This window comes from Bidens hawaiensis, unplaced genomic scaffold, assembly GCF_021521415.1.
Source record: "Bidens hawaiensis isolate Kalapana, Puna unplaced genomic scaffold, B.hawaiensis_p1.1 tig00008947_1, whole genome shotgun sequence".
NCBI classification, from domain to species: domain Eukaryota; kingdom Viridiplantae; phylum Streptophyta; class Magnoliopsida; order Asterales; family Asteraceae; genus Bidens; species Bidens hawaiensis.
Genome location: NW_027491651.1, coordinates 804,635 through 816,451, shown reverse-complemented (window position 1 = coordinate 816,451; position 11,817 = coordinate 804,635). Strand labels below are relative to the sequence as shown.

The 11,817-nt window shown below is 38.0% G+C and overlaps 1 pseudogene; it reads left to right on the top strand.

Moving 5' to 3' along the window:
- Positions 1–908: 908 nt before the first annotated feature.
- On the top strand, positions 909–5,774 carry LOC143530504 (uncharacterized; annotated as a pseudogene).
- The last annotated feature ends 6,043 nt before the right edge of the window (positions 5,775–11,817 follow it).

Here is an 11,817-nt window from a genome sequence, read left to right as displayed (position 1 = left end):
CCTGGCTCGAGACCCTGATGATTGAACTTCGGGTTCCCATGCGGATGGCTCCAATCCTATGGTGTGACAATTTGGGAGCCACGTATTTATCTGCCAATCCAGTATTTCATGCCCGAACAAAGCATGTAGAAGTAGATTTTCATTTCGTTCGAGAGAAAGTTGCTCAAAGGAAGTTATCCGTTCAATTTATCTCCACTCATGATCAGATTGCGGATGTGTTCACAAAACCATTACCATCAGATCGTTTTCTGTTTTTGAAGTCTAAGCTGAAGGTCCGGTCTCGGCCTTAGCTTGAGGAGGAGTATTAGACAATGTGTTTAGAATACTTAGGCCCGGCCCTTTAGTCTATATCAGCCGGCCCTATTTGTTTAACCTAAGTCTATATATATCATTCTATTGTAATCATTGTAAATTACAATTACACAATCATAATACAAATCATTATCAAGTTTATCTGCTAACAGCAGAATCACTGTGACGCAAAGGGTGCGCCTGCTGACTTTGACGACCAAATATAACTCGACGATGCGTTTCCCGGACTGGGATAACATGATGACAGGTGTCATGAATTCAGAGGCTATCCCAACGAGTTTGATGTGTGAAGAAGATGCCATGTTTCTAATGTCTAATGAGCTTTTACATTACACCCCACCCCTGCTGCAGCAATATATATACATATATATTATTAATTATTATATTTCTATATCTATGACATCCTCCGTTTTCTGTGCCGGATTCCACCTTCTTCTTCTTATTATTATTATTATTATTATCAATTTCGAAAAACATTAGATCTGAATTCTGATTAGTTGTTTGAGATGAGTTTAATTTCAGTTTTAATAATAACATTAGGGTTTGTTGGTGGTTAACTGGTTAATGCTGATGGTAATACTAACCGGGTTACTTCAATGGGCTGCAGACCTTCAAAACCTGATGATCTGCCATTAGTCATTCATTGCAGAGAACGAAAGAGGTTGATCAGATCTGCTGCGGATTACCGGTACGAGTTATCGGCTTCGCATTTGGCTTACTTTCATTCCCTTAAGGATATAGGTTATGCACTCTCTAGATTTGTTGATGAACAGCTTGTTATCCCTTCACCACCTCCATCATCTTCCCCTGTACTCACTTTGCCTTCAGATCAAGGTAAAACTAAGAACATTGGCTCGGTTTCTTCCGGTTCGGTTTTGCATATTCATACTATTGATGACGGTGATCATGATTCTGACTCAGAATCTGATTTAACCTCATCTTTGCATCATATTCATGTACATGATGATGGTAATGAGAATAATAATTATGGTAATGGTAATCCGCAATCGTTTTCGAATGAACCTAGAGGACTGCATGATTTTGAAGGTGTAAACCAGACTAATTGGGGTGATCCATTGCCTTATGTTGTGAATCCATCTGGATTCCAGTTTCAGCCTCCTTGGGGATCGAATCAGGGTGACCCGTATGTCGTAAACCCGTCTGCGTCGCAGTTTCAACCTCCTTGGGGATGTATCAAGAGGGTTTTAATTCTTACAATGGTTATGGTGGGAACGAGTATTCGAATACGAATCAATCAATCAATCAATCAATCATACCTAGTTAAGTCCCACCAACAGCAAAGCTACAAGTAGGGTCTGGGGAGGGTGGGAGGTAGGCACACCATACCTCTATCCGACGGGATAAAGAGGTGGCTTTCAGAGAGACCCTCAGCTCTGTAATACATATGTATGAGGCAATATATAATAAATGAGAAAATAATAATAATAATAATAATAATGCTAGTATTAATAATAATAATAATAATAATAGTAATAATAAAACAATACTAGTAATAATAATAATAATAATACTATATGGTGTATGACCAAAATAAGGTAAATAGAAACCTTAAGGTGTAAATAGAAACCAAAATACGAATCAGTATGCTTATTATATGAAAAAGTTTGCACCGGTTAGCCATACCGTGATTCAACCAGAGGAAGCAAGGGCCTTTCAAGAAACGAGTGAATGGGTTGACCCGACGCATTATGATCCATACGGGTACGGGTTTTCTTACGGTGGTGTGAGTTCAACACCACCTCTTCAGGAACCAAAGAAGCCTAAAAGTCCTCCTCCGCCTCCGCCGCCTGTAGCCGCGGCACTTTAGCTTTTTTGATACTTATGATGATGAATACCGCGGGTATGGATATGGGTATTGATATGGATATGGATACGGGTATGAATCAATGGGTAGTAGTCCGGATTCTAATGAAGTGAGGGAGAGGGAGGGGATTCCTGATTTGGAAGAAGAAACCGAAACCGAGTCGCACGTTGAAGACGTTGTAAACACGAAGAAATTTAGTACAAAGAGAGATCTCAAGTCCCGGATCGATAATCAACACGATATAAACAAATAACTCTTGTTTATTAATCAGAAAATATAACTCAAAAAACTGATTACAAACTATCAAACCCTGTCTATAGTCAAACGTGATTATTAATCGATAATCACGGATCTGATACCAACAAGAACCCCACGTGGCTACAGTCAAACTTCCGATGGCGACTCCAGCTACAAAACCCGAGAACCCTTGTATTCTTCCTCTCACTTCCGTTGGACACGAAAGAACCACCGACACCGCTCCAACTAACCCGCTTTAACAAAAAGACCCTGATTTGGAAACCTAACTTGGTTTCGATATGTGATAGTGACAGCTCCTCCTCAAGCTACCGCTCGCCGCTGATCACTATACCGTTGATCACCACCGATCAAAGTTAACTCGATTATCGATTTCTTGAACTTGGCTCTGATACCAATTCAAGTCCCGGATCGATAATCAACACGATATAAACAAATAACTCTTGTTTATTAATCAAAAAATATAACTCAAAAAACTGATTACAAACTATCAAACCCTGACTCGGTTTGACTCTTGATGAACCCTAACTCGGTTGCATCTAGATGAACCCTAACTCGGTTACATCTCTTGTGTGCCTAGATGAACCCTAACTCGGTTGCATCTCACATCACCCCACACAATCTATAATGTCTAACCATGACATGTTTATATAGGACTAACCTAACTTGCTATCAAAGACATTACCTATTATAATTACAATACAATTAGGAAACATAACCACTATGACCTACTTGTCAATATTGGTCCTTCAAGTTCACCGACTTGTGACTTGGAGTCTGAAATTACTTCCAACAAGATCTTGATGAAGGGAAAGAAGAATCTGATGTCAGTTCTTGGACGGAACCGTCTAGTAGTACCGAAGACAGTTTTCGACGAAAACCGCCACCAAAAACTGAAGGCACTGCAATGCCAGCACATGTCGAATCCACTTCAAATTCAGTACCGTTTGATGATAAAGGAGCACATTCGGTTCACAACACTGAAGTAGATAAAAATAGCTCTGAGACAATTGAGACAATCGTGTCAATAAGCACGGAGGAAGGTTATCATGGTAAAAAGGGAGTCCATTTGGATTTGGATGAGTCGACACAAGAGTTAGAGTCCTCGATTTTTAGTAGTTTGACAACGTTATCTCCTCACGGTTCACGGGATCTGCATGAAGTAGTTAATGAGATTAAAGACGAATTTGAAGTTGCTTTTAGCTATGGTAAAGAAGTGGCGTTGATGCTTGAAGCCGGGAAGTTGCCTTATCAATCAAAGTTTGCAATTCTTAAGGGTAAAGAAAATTTATTTAAAGTTACTATAAAGTTGTAATCTTTTATCACAGACTACTTATATATGTCACTTTTGCAGTGATCTTATCCAAGATTCTTAATCCAATAACACCTTCATTGGCATCTTCAGACCATCCAGTGCAATCCGTAAAACTGTCTTCTCGAGTAACAAAATTAGAAGGATCGTATAATCTGGATGCAGTTGAGGATATTCGGCCTATTAATCTTTCTTCTACTTTGGAGAAGCTGTATGTATGGGAGAATAAATCATATAAAGAATTAAAGGTAATTAATAGTGTCATTATCATCTTACTAGTTCTACCTAGGCTGAACGTAGTGGGTGACGGGAACGGGCGATTTTGGGCGCCAACACCAAATCGGGGGGGGGGGGGGGGGAGTATTTCTCGCCTGCGTGTATGTTTCTTTTATTATTATTATTATTATTATTATTATTATTATATATCTATGTGTGTGTGATATATATATATGTATGTATATATATATATATACTAGTTTGAGTCCCGTGTATTACACGAGTAATTCTTTAAAATACAATATTTAATAAATAACCAGTATATAAGAAACAATAAACTCGTTAAACACTATTAATACAATCGTTGTACAATAGTCTTTAAAACAATTTTAAAGTAAAAAAATAATTATAAATATCAAATGTTAAAAAAAATATATACGGAGTAAATATTAAATTAACAAACTTTGGAGCATAAATTTTAAGAATAGTAGTTATTATTTTACTATTACAAATTTGTTAAAAAGGGTGAGGTTTAATGTAAGAGTGACAAGTGGCAAAACTTGTAGTATTTTATTAGAGGGTACGTATATATATATATATATATATATATATATATATATATATATATATATATATATATATATTGCTACAAAACCATTACACCCCAAAAACAAAAACCCACCCTTTGCTGACTGGGCGCCACATGGCTCAAAACGCCCCATTTTGTAGCCCCTCTAGTACACATAGCCTTAAAAGCCTATGTTGTGACTTGTGTACATAAAAGTGACTTAGATTATGTGTTTAGTTTTTTGACTGTTTAGTTTTGGTTTGATTTAAGTAATGTGAAGTTGATACATCGAGAGAGGCTAAGGGTGATTTTACGAGAAAATGTGCAAACGATTGAATGAATTGGATGCAAAAGGAGCAGAAGCTAGTAAGATTTATGCATTGCAGGCTTCTATAAGAAGATTAAAGACTAAACTTAATGTATCTATCAAAGCGATTGATACCATATCATGCGAGATACATAAAGTAAGACTGTAAGAGATAAAGAACTGCATCCACAAGTCAGCGAGTTGATTTACGGGTATGAATTTATTTTTGTATTAATGCAAATAGTTTATGCTATTAATTATTAAGATCACATAATAATCTACAACCGTAATTTTCTACAGGTTAATAAGAATGTGGCAAGCGATTGTAAAATGTCACCGAAAGCAGTTTGAAGCGATCATGGAGAGCAGAAGTCGGACTTTAAGGGCAAGCACGAGTCTTGAAAGAGATTCGAACCTGAGAACCACTCTCGAGCTTGAAGCGGGACTTGTAACGTGGGCCCAACATTTTAATTACTGGATTAATGCTCAGAAATCATATGTTGATTCCTTAAACGGGTGGCTAAAACAATGCATTGATCTAAACCAGAAGTAACCATTGACAGTGAGATTCCTTATTCCCCGGGTCGTTTAGGAGCTCCACCGATTTTCATAATATGCAACGATTGGGATCGGGAGATTAAAGACGTGCCTCAAGAACGAGTCTCGAGAGCGATGTTTAATTTCGCTTTGAATTTGAGGCAACTGCTGGAGAGACAAGATGATATACAAAGACTAATGTTAAAAAAGAGTATATTGCAAGGGATTTCGCGAGAAGGAGACGAGATATGGGCCGGGTAAAACAAACGGGTCGATGGTTCCTTCTGAAGACCAGGTGAGTCTTGATTATAAAGAAGCTATGAAGTTAGTTGGGAAAGGTGGTTCAAGTAGTTTACAAGGTGGTGTAATTCCTATTTTTAAGGCTTTAGAGAGTTTTACTTGCGATGCTTTAAAAGCTCATGAGCAGGTAAGATTGGTTTAATCGGGTCGATTCTTGTGCCTAGAGGTGCACAAATCGGTTTTTTTGAAAAAACCGGTTCGGTTATTAACCGGACCGGTTTTTTTTATCCAGAAAAAAACCGGTTCGGTTAATAACCGGACCGGTTATTAACCGGTTTTTATTGCTGAAAACTCAAACCGGCCAAACCGGTTTGGACCGGTTTAAAAACCGGTTAGAACCGGTTATTAAACCGGTTTTTTATAACCGGTTTTTAATAACCGGTCTAACCGGTTAACCGGTTTTTTTTTTTTTTTTTTTTTTTTTTTTTTTTTTTTTTCTTTAGGGTTTAGGGTTTAGGGTTTCGTTGTTAGCATTCTTTGCTTGGAAGATTAAAAACACATAACTTTCATTTATAGCTTTTACATTAAAAATACAAACATTAAATCGTTATCGCATATTCGTAACTCAAAAATACAAACATTAAAGAATGCTTAGACACGATTACATTAACAAGTTGATGTTTGTTACTCATTTTCTTCGCTACCCGATCCCGAGCTATTCCTTAGGTAATCGTCGTACGCGGCTTCTTCATCGGTCATTGGTTGAATGTGTCCTTGATTGACCTCGTCTTCATACAAGGCCGCCTCATAGTCCATTTCCCCCTCGAGTGAGCGTTGATGTTGTGCCCTGTCTAAAGAGTCCAAGTAATCCTTGTAGCAAATCGACATCTCTACAGCTGCTGGAGTGAGTCGAGTCCTCCTAATCGATATAACCCTGCCAGAAACAGAAAAAGCAGACTCCGAAGCTACCGTGGAAGCTTGGACCGTTAGTAAATCTTTGGCCATGGCGGCGAGGATCGGAAACTCATCCTCCTTACCTCTCCACCAAGCCAGCAAATCAAGACTTCTAAATTCATCCGGAGTCATGTGTTTCACAAAGTTGGTACCACCATACCTTCCAAGTTCACTGCTTGGGGTGTTTACCCTTTGACGTTTACCGGCGTCTTCCCAAATCATGTAGTACATCCCCATTTCAAGGTCGGTTTGGGATTGGGATTGGGCAACAGCTCTTAACGAGTCATGAATTTGGGAAGACGACCCGTGTTTTGTAAGGTAAACATCATACATGTTTGCCAATGTGGTGTTGAAATCATTCTTTAAAGTTTGGCTATAATAGGGGTTTTGATCGTCGTTTAACCCTAGCTCATCACAAATTTTTTCTATTAAAGCTTCAACACCACCAACATTGATGCAAGGGTTTAACGCAGCCGCACAGGTCAAAACAGCGGGTAGTTGTTGAAAATATTTTATAAATTTTTCTTTCATTTTTGCACCCATATCAAAATAAGGTGCACCCCTACAATGAATTTCAGTCAACTTTGTGCACATGACAGCAATTTTTGGTAAAGCAATGGGGCTTGTTGGATAGTAAACCCCGGATAAACTAGTTGTGCAAGATTTAAAAATTTGAAGAACCTCCGTAACGATCTCAATCAATAACCAGTTTCTAGGATCGTACGGTGCACATTTACCCCTACTTGACATTATTTGATGAAACGCAACTAGTGATTCTTTTTGTTGGATGGCTTTCTCAAACATATCACAAGTCGAGTTCCATCTTGTTGGACAATCCCAATTGGGCCCCAACCATTGACAATTAGCTTCATCACAAAATTTTTTGTATCTTGAAAATGTTTTATTGTTGCTAAAAACATCTCGTAACATTCTTTTAAAATTGTTTCTTTGCGTTTCGATCACGTTTAACCCATCTTGCACGGCCAAGTTGATAATATGTGCAATGCATCGGCTATGAAAAAACGCTCCATCACAAATAGGTTTATACTTTAATTTTAAATGGCCAACCGCGGCCGTATTGTTGGACGCGTTATCAAACGATATTGAAAAGATTTTATCTTCAATCTTGTATTGTCGAATGACTTTATCCAAGAGTTTAAAAATATTTCTACCCGTGTGCGGGTAATCAAACAATTGAAACGCAACGGTTCGTTTCATCATTTGCCACGACCGGGGGTCAACCCAATGAGCCGTCACACAAATGTATGAGTCGGGCGAACCATTAGGTACCGACCACACATCCGTTGTTAAGTTCACACCAGTTTGTAAGTTTGAAAAGTATGAAATTAGTTCGGATTTAGCGTTTTTCCATGCTTTAAGCATATCTCTTCTAAGGGTCGAACGACTTACGTGTTGGTAGCGTGGTTGAACATACTTTTGCATCATCTCCGTGAATTGAGGGTTGTCGAAGTGGTTGAAAGGAAGTGATTGTTGAATCACAAAGTTGCCAAACTGTTGACGTACCGCTTCAAGGTCGTACGTAAACACCGTTCCTTGATTCGTCATCTCCGGCTGCGAACTACTTCCGGATTCGTCCTTCAAGACCTTGCAAGAGGGCCTTTCTACATGAGCTCTTAAACTGGAGTTTGCTTCTTTGTTATAAAACTTCAAACAATGTTTGCATCTAGCTTTTTGGGTTCCGTTAGACATTTCGCATAGGTCGAAATGTTGCCAAATATCTTGGTTTCGTTTCGTGGGGATGACCCGAACGACGGTTTCTCCCGTGTTCGAGGCACCCATGTTGACCGATGAAGCAGCACTTTGGGAGGCCATGATAATCGACTACGAATTAAGAGTGGTATACTCGAGTATGAAATAAACGACTACGAAAGAAGAGCGTTTGGAGTTATAATCGCGTATGAAATAAACGTTTAGAGCTTTTGGAGTTGTATAATCAAGTGTGATCTAACCAATACCCAACCTAAACTATATATAGATGTTTGTGGGGGTAAAAAAACCAAAAAAACGGCTAAAAAAACGGGCAAAAAAAAAAAAACGGCTATAAAGCCGTTTGGTAACGTTCGAAAACCGGTTTAACCGGTTAACCGGTTATTAAAAAACCGGTTAACCGGTTTTTTTATAACGGCTATAAACCGGTTATTTTAAAAACCGGTTAACCGGTTTTTTAATAACCGGTTATTAAAAAAAACCGGTTTTTTTTATAACCGGTTATAAAACCGGTTTTGGCTCCAAAAAGTATAACCGATACGTAAACCGGTTACGTAAACCGGTCAAACCGGTTTTTAAAAAAACCGGTTTTTAAAAAACCGGTTTTCCGGTTAACCGCCCAAACCGGTTCCGTAACCGGTTTTTTTGAACACCTCTACTAGTTGTGCCCGATGGTGTGTATTTTCCAGTGGTAAGTTAGGAAATTCATTAAGCCGATCGTAACAGTTAGTAGGAAGAGTATTACTAGTTGATCAGACGGTTTTAGCCCGATGGTACCGGTGAATTCGCCTATCGGTTTTTAGAGACCAGTGATGGTATTGTAGAGTTGATCCAACATGTGTAGGTGTTGTTAGCCATTGGTATTTTGTACAGACAACTTGCCCATTTTTTTAAAATATTGTTGGGTCTTTGTTTTAGTTTTGGTTAAAACCAAATCTGTTACAATTTTTGTATTACAACCAGAGGTGCACAAAAAACCCGAACTCGAAACCGGACCCGAAATAAAAACCCAGAACCGGTTGTTTTAATACCCGAACCCGTACCCAACCCTACCCGTAGGGTACAGATAGGGTATGCATTTCGGTACTAAAACCCGAACCCGAACCCGAACCGGACCACATTTGCACCAGGTAATACCCGAAAACTTGAACTGGTTCCATACCCGGAACCGGGTTTTTCCAATACCTGAAACCGGGTATTTCAAATACCTGATGTATATCCAAAAAATACGTTTAAAATACCCGAAATATACCCCTAAAAAGTGCAAACTTAAAATGATCCAATATATACACAGAAAAAAGCCCAAAAAACCCGAAAATAGGATTTTTTTTCTATACCTGAAAATAGAGTATTCAAATACACAGTTTTAAAATACCCGACCCGAACCTGATGCATAGGGTATGGTTTTTAAAGACAATACCAGAACCGAAGCCGAGCCGGGTATTACCAATACCCGGTCATACCGAACCCGGGTATTTGAAAAACCCGATTTGTGCACCTCTAATTACAAGCACATTAAATGGTTAAGACCAGTAATGCTAGTATGTTACATTTAGTTATTAGAAATGACATTAAATCGTGTCAAATTACATACAACAGAAAAAGAAACAACACTATGTTACATGGGTTGTAACCCATGTAAGCATGTTAAATCACATGTTACATGTCATTTCTTGTGTGAATGTTTTGATCTCTTGTGACTCAGCCCCTTCTTAGCAAATCTTGACGTCCTAATGACCCGCACATCATCATGTTTAATATGTTTTCTCTTCGTGGAATGAACCGAATCATCAACACCTACATGCACGCGGTGTGTCCTAGCCCGTAACGACTTTCTTTTGTGGTCTCCTGACCACGATCTCCGTCTCTTCTTGTAACGTTCCCTATGATAAGAAACACTCGCCTCCATATCCAAATCTTCCTCATCTTCCTCACATATTTTACTATTCATGTTTGCCGGTTCAATGTCTCTCTGGCGTTGTTTGCGCCTCTCGTGGATAGCAGTCACCTTGGCGTTGAAGCCATTCACTAGACCGAACAGACAACGACATCCACCTTGCCAACATGAGAAAACCGTCCTTATAAAAGCCCAGAGCATCTTGAAACTTGATATAAAAACAAGGTGAAGTATCTTCACTTTGTATAACAAAAAAACCACTAGCAGAACTGTAATATATCATGTTGGACATTAGTTAGCTAACAAAAGATATGTTTGTATGCATCCATAAATAATATTGTAATTTTGGGGCAAACTTACCAATGGTAAGCAATAATGTGACAGCAACAAATTTCAGTACATGTGCAACGCAGAAATGTTCTATGTAACATAAAATATCCCATGTTGCACCACACAGTTTGCTGATCAATGAGAAGAAATAATGAATCATTTCAAGTATTCAACTAAATTTAAAATGAAGGGTATTTAACAAGAGAAAATGACCAAAATGTCCATTTGAACGCTCAAAGCCAAGAAAAAGCCATTTGGCCATCTTATTCCTAAATTGTCCATCCCTATATCTCGTCGAATCGATGACTTTTAATCATTACTCAGACGGGATTTTTAACCAACCAGATTATGCCACTTGTCCAAAATATCTCGTCAGACGCCTAAAAAATCTAGTCGGGTGTTTAGAACAGACTATCGACCAGACAGTTTTATGGACGCGTGGCAGAATCTTGTTAGTTGAAAATCTTGTTGGCTAATGATTTAAAAGTGGGTATGTCAAGACGATATTGAAGATGGACATTATGGGAAAAAGCTGGTGAAATGGTCACTCTGCTGATTATTATTATTAATATTATTATGATAGGCATACTCACTCGCAATCCTTGCTGGTAATGAAATTGAACGGAACGCCACTAAAATGTAATACGGATTGTAATGGATTGCCCATCGTCTTTTTAACTTGCAAAATTCAGTAGAAAAAGTAATCAACCTGTACAAAACAAAACACAACTACATTCATGATCTAATTAGAACCAACAAATCATATGCTATCATAACTGTGTGCAACAATAATTTCAAATCTAATGTAAGTGAAAGTGAATGAACCGTTATCTCGTATTTAGCTTTTGGCGGTTATTAGAAAACAAATAATAATCAAAGCCATAATTGGTTATTTACAATGGATTTTACATTTTACTAAAACATATATATAATTTATCGTTGGCAAGGCATTATCTTTGAATAAAATATAACGGGTGGTTATTTTCTGAATAGAAAAACATAATTAAGTTTTGAACGAACTAGATTGGATTTGGCGATAATGACAATTAGTTTAGTATTATGAATATCATTTAGCATAGCTAAAAGTTAATTGAGATCAAAGTAAATTGTATGTACATCAATAATAGTTGCAAGACATGGAGGACAATGCTAATATGATTATTTGTAAGTTACAAGTTACTACTAATTAGTAGCAACTTAGTTCATAAGTGATAAATGGTTGTTAGTAGTTATTTACTATACGAGCAGTGATAACATAACTGGTTGTCAGCAACAACTTATGCATTAGTGGCAAGACGGGTGATCAACACTAAGTTGCTAGTGACGTCATACAATT